We start from the raw sequence: 6,316 nt of genomic DNA, 5'->3' as shown, positions 1-6,316 counted from the left end.
CCATAGAGGGCTAATATAATACTGCCATAGAGTGCTCATATAATACTGCCATAGAGTGCTCATATAATACTGTCATAGAGTGCTCATATAATACTGCCATAGAGTGTTCACATAATACAGCGTAGAGTGTTCATATAATACTGCCACAGAGAGCTCATATAATACTGCCATAGAGTGCTCATATAATACTGCCATAGTGTTCATATCATGCTGCCATAGAGTGGTCATATAATACTGCCATAGAGTGCTCATATAATACTGCCATAAAGTGCTCATATAATACTGCCATAGGGGCTCATATAATACTGCCATGGAGGGCTCATATAATAATGCCATAGAGTGCTCATATAATACTGCCATAGCTCATAAAATACTGCCATAGAGTGGTCATATAATACTGCCATAGAGTGGTCATATAATACTGCCACAGAGAGCTCATATAATACTGCCATAGAGGGCTAATATAATACTGCCATAGAGTTCTCATATAATACTGCCATAGAGTGCTCATATAATACTGTCATAGAGTGCTCATATAATACTGCCATAGAGTGTTCACATAATACTGCGTAGAGTGTTCATATAATACTGCCACGAGAGCTCATATAATACTGCCATAGAGTGCTCATATAATACTGCCATAGTGTTCATATCATGCTGCCATAGAGTGGTCATATAATACTGCCATAGAGTGCTCATATAATACTGCCATAGGGGCTCATATAATACTGCCATGGAGGGCTCATATAATAATGCCATAGAGTGCTCATATAATACTGCGATAGCTCATATAATACTGCCATAGAGTGCTCATATAATACTGCCATAGAGCGTTCATATAATAATGCCATAGAGTGCTGATATAATACTGCCATAGAGTGCTCATATAATACTGCCATAGAGTGCTCATATAATACTGCCATAGAGCGTTCATATAATACTGCCACAGAGTGCTCATATAATACTGCCATAAAGTGTTCATATAATACTGCCATAGTGTTCATATCATGCTGCCATAGAGTGGTCATATAATACTGCCATAGAGTGCTCATATAATACTGCCATAGTGTTCATATCATGCTGCCATAGAGTGGTCATATAATACTGCCATAGAGTGGTCATATAATACTGCCATAGAGTGCTCATATAATACTGCCATAGGGGCTCATATAATACTGCCATAGAGGGCTCATATAATAATGCCATAGAGTGCTCATATAATACTGACATAGCTCATATAATACTGCCATAGAGTGCTCATATAATACTGCCATAGAGTGCTGATATAATACTGCCATAGAGTGCTCATATAATACTGCCATAGAGCGTTCATATAATATTGCCACAGAGTGCTCATATAATACTGCCATAGAGTGCTCATATAATACTGCCATAGAGTGCTCATATAATACTGCCATAGAGTGCTCATATAATACTGCCATAGAGCGTTCATATAATACTGCCACAGAGTGCTCATATAATACTGCCATAAAGTGTTTATATAATACTGCCATAGAGTGTTCATATAATACTACCATAGAGTGTCCATTTAATACTGCTATAGAGTGTTCACATAATACTGCCATAGAGTGTTCATATAATATTGCCATAGAGTGTTAATATAATACTGTCATAGAGTGCTCATATAATACTGCCATAGAGCGTTCATATAATACTGCCATAGAGTGCTCATATAATACTGCCATAGAGTGCTCATGTAATACTGCCACAGAGTGTTGATATAATACTGTCATAGAGTGCTCATATAATACTGCCACAGAGCGTTCATATAATACTGCAATATATTGCTCATATAATACTGCCATAGTGTGCTCATATAATACTGCCATAGTGTGTTCACATAATACTGCGATAGAGTGCTCATATAATACTGCCATAGAGTGTTCACATAATACTGCATAGGGTGCTCATATAATACTGCCAAAGAGTGTTCATATAATATTGCCATAGAGTGCTCACATAATACTGCCATAGAGTGCTCATATAATACTGCCATAGAGTGTTCATATAATACTCTCATAGAGTGCTCATATAATACTGCCATAGAGTGCTCATATAATACTGCCATAGAGTGCTCATATAATACTGCCATAGAGTGTTCATATAATACTGCCATAGAGGGTTCATATAATACTGCCATAGAGTGCTCATATAATACTGCCATAAAGGTGTCATATAATACTGCCATAGAGTGTTCATATAATACTGCGTAGAGTGTTCATATAATACTGCCAAAGAGTGTTCATATAATACTGCCATAGAGGGCTCATATAATACTGCCATAGAGTGCTCATATAATACTGCCATAAAGGTGTCATATAATACTGCCATAGAGTGTTCATATAATACTGCCATAGAGTGCTCATATAATACTGCCATAGAGTGTTCATATAATACTGCCATAGAGTGCTCATATAACACTGCCATAGAGTGCTCATATAATACTGCCATAAAGGTCTCATATAATACTACCATAAAGTGCTCATATAATACTGCCACAGAGAGTTCATATAATACTGTCATAGAGTGCTCATATAATACTGCCATAGAGGGCTCATATAATACTGTCATAGAGTGTTCATATAATACTGCCATAGAGTGTTCATATAATACTGCCATAGAGTGCTCATATAATACTGCCACAGAGTGCTCATCTAATACTGCCATAGAGTGCTCATATAATACTGTCATAGAGTGTTCATATAATACAGCCATAGAGTGTTCATATAATACTGCCATAGAGTGCTCATATAATACTGCCATAGAGTGCTCATATAATACTGCCATAGAGTGCTCCTATAATACTGCCATAGAGTGCTCATGTAATACTGCCACAGAGTGTTGATATAATACTGTCATAGAGTGCTCATATAATACTGCCACAGAGTGCTCATATAATACTGCCAGAGTGTTCATATAATACTGCCATAGAGTGTTCATATAATACTGCCATAGAGTGCTCATATAATACTGCCACAGAGTGCTCATATAATACTGCCATAGAGTGCTCATATAATACTGTCATAGAGTGTTCATATAATACAGCCATAGATTGTTCATATAATACTGCCATAGAGTGCTCATATAATACTGCCATAGAGTGCTCATATAATACTGCCATAGAGTGCTCCTATAATACTGCCATAGAGTGCTCATATAATACTGCCATAGAGTGCTCATATAATACTGCCATAGAGTGCTCATATAATACTGTCATAGAGTGTTCATATAATACTGCCATACAGTGTTCATATAATACTGCCATACAGTGCTCATATAATACTGCCATAGAGTGCTCATATAATACTGCCATAGAGTGCTCATATAATACTGCCATAGAGTGCTCATATAATACTGCCATAGAGTGCTCATATAATACTGCCATAGAGTGCTCATATAATACTGCCATAGATTGCTCATATAATACTGCCACAGAGCGCTCATATAATACTGCCATAGAGTGCTCATATAATACTGCCATAGAGTGCTCATATAATACTGCCATAGCTCATATAATACTGCCATAGAGTGGTCATATAATACTGCCACAGAGTGCTCATATAATACTGCCATAGAGTTCTCATATAATACTGCCACAGAGAGCTCATATAATACTGCCACAGAGCGCTCATATAATACTGCCATAGAGTGCTCATATAATACTGCCATAGAGTGCTCATATAATGCTGCCATAGAGTGCTCATATAATACTGCCATAGAGTGCTCATATAATACTGCCACAGAGAGCTCATATAATACTGCCACAGAGTGCTCATATAATACTGCCATAGAGTGCTCATATAATACTGCCACAGAGAGCTCATATAATACTGCCACAGAGCGCTCATATAATACTGCCATAGAGTGCTCATATAATACTGCCATAGAGTGCTCATATAATGCTGCCATAGAGTGTTCATATAATACTGCCATAGAGTGCTCATATAATGCTGGCATAGAGTGCTCATATAATACTGCCATAGAGCGTTCATATAATACTGCCATAGAGTGCTCATATAATACTGCCATAGAGTGCTCAAATAATGCTGCCATAGAGTGCTCATATAATACTGCCATAGAGTGTTCATATAATACTGCCACAGAGTGCTCATATAATACTGCCATAGAGTGCTCATATAATACTGCCACAGAGAGCTCATATAATACTGCCACAGAGCGCTCATATAATACTGCCATAGAGTGCTCATATAATACTGCCATAGAGTGCTCATATAATGCTGCCATAGAGTGTTCATATAATACTGCCATAGAGTGCTCATATAATGCTGCCATAGAGTGCTCATATAATACTGCCATAGAGTGTTCACATAATACTGCCACAGAGTGCTCATATAATACTGCCATAGAGTGCTCATATAATACTGCCACAGAGAGCTCATATAATACTGCCACAGAGCGCTCATATAATACTGCCATAGAGTGCTCATATAATACTGCCATAGAGTGCTCATATAATGCTGCCATAGAGTGTTCATATAATACTGCCATAGAGTGCTCATATAATGCTGCCATAGAGTGCTCATATAATACTGCCATAGAGCGTTCATATAATACTGCCATAGAGTGCTCATATAATACTGCCATAGAGTGCTCATATAATACTGCCATAGAGTGCTCATATAACACTGCCATAGAGTGCTCATATAATACTGCCAAAGAGTGTTCATATAATACTGCCATGGAGGGCTCATATAATACTGCCATAAAAAAAAGTCTTGAAAATTGTTTCAAAACCGTTTCAACAATCGCCTGCATTTTATAAATGCCCCCAAAATCCTGAGGGAAATTTGGAAGCAGATTTTTTTTCTCTAGACAAATAACGCTGCGTAAACAAAGGAAAGCAAGTCAGAGGCGCGGGGAGTGGACGGAGCTGCTTTAACCCCTTCCCGCTGCAGCCATTTGTATAAGGGCCTGATTTATGCGGGACGAGTTGTAGTTTTTCATGGCACCATTTTTTTTAATTATATTATATATTGGTCCTTCTCAATGAATTAGAATATCATCAAAACGTGTCTCCTATATATTCTATAGGTTCATTACACACAGACGGGTCTATTTCCAGCATTATTTTTCTTTTAATGTTGATGATTATTGGAACAGTTACTGAAAACCCAAAATTTAGACTCTCAGAAAATGAGAATATTGGGTGTTAGTTGCAGATTGTCGCCTCCTGGTGACGCTCTAATCAGCGAATCAACACAAAACACCCGCAAAGGTTTCCTAAGTCTTTACAATGACGGGTCTGCTGCTCAGTGTCCACAGTCCTGTGTCCAGAGGAAAGTAAATTTTGCATTTTATTTGGAAATCTCGGTCCCAGAGTCTGGAGGAAGAGTGGAGAGGCGTCAATCCAAGTGTCCTGCGGTCCAGTGTGAAGTGTCCGCAGTCAGTGATGGTTTGGGGGCCGTGTCATCTGCTGGTGCCGGTCACTGTGTTATATCAGGTCCAGAGTCAGCGCAGCGTCTAGCAGGACATTTCCCGGCACTTCATGCTTCCTCTGCTGACAGCTTTATGGAGACGCTGATTTCATTGTCTAGCAGGACTCGGCACCTGCCCGCACTGCCAAAAGTACCAACACCTGGTGTAATAATCACAGGATCACTGCGCCTGATTGGCCAGAAAACTCGCCGACCTAAACCCCATAGAGAATCTATAGGGTATTGTCAAGAGGCAGATGAGAGACCCCAGACCCAACAATGCAGACGAGCTGAAGGCCAATATCAAAGCAACCTGGGCCTCCATAACACCTCAGCAGTGCCACAAGCTGATAGTCTCCATGCCACGCCGCATTGATAACACCTCAGCAGTGCCACAGGCTGATCTCCTCCATGCCACGCTGCATTGATAACACCTCAGCAGTGCCACAGGCTGATCACCTCCATGCCACGCCGCATTGATGCAGTAATTCATGCAGAGTCGGAGCCGCGACTAAGTATTGAGGGCAGATACTGGACAGACTTTTCAGTAGGACGACATTTCCGTATTGAAAATCATTTTTGATATTTGGCTTCTATAATATTCTCATTTTCTGAGAGACTAAATTTTGGGTTTTCAGTAACTGTTCCCATAATCATCAACATTAACAGAAAAAACTGCTGGAAATAGATCCCCCTGTGTGTGATGAATCTATAGAATATATAGGAGACACTTTCTGAATTGAATTACTGAAATAAATTAACTTTTTGATGATCTTCTAATTCACTGAGAAGGACGAGCACCAGGAAACAGGAAAAAAATATTTGTGGGGCTGAATATGAAATAAACAGCGATTCCGCCA

The sequence above is a fragment of the Rhinoderma darwinii genome, chromosome 4, assembly GCF_050947455.1.
Source record: "Rhinoderma darwinii isolate aRhiDar2 chromosome 4, aRhiDar2.hap1, whole genome shotgun sequence".
Classification (NCBI taxonomy): Eukaryota; Metazoa; Chordata; class Amphibia; order Anura; family Rhinodermatidae; genus Rhinoderma; species Rhinoderma darwinii.
The sequence above is the reverse complement of the archived record's forward strand: the minus strand, read 5'-3'. Positions refer to the sequence as shown.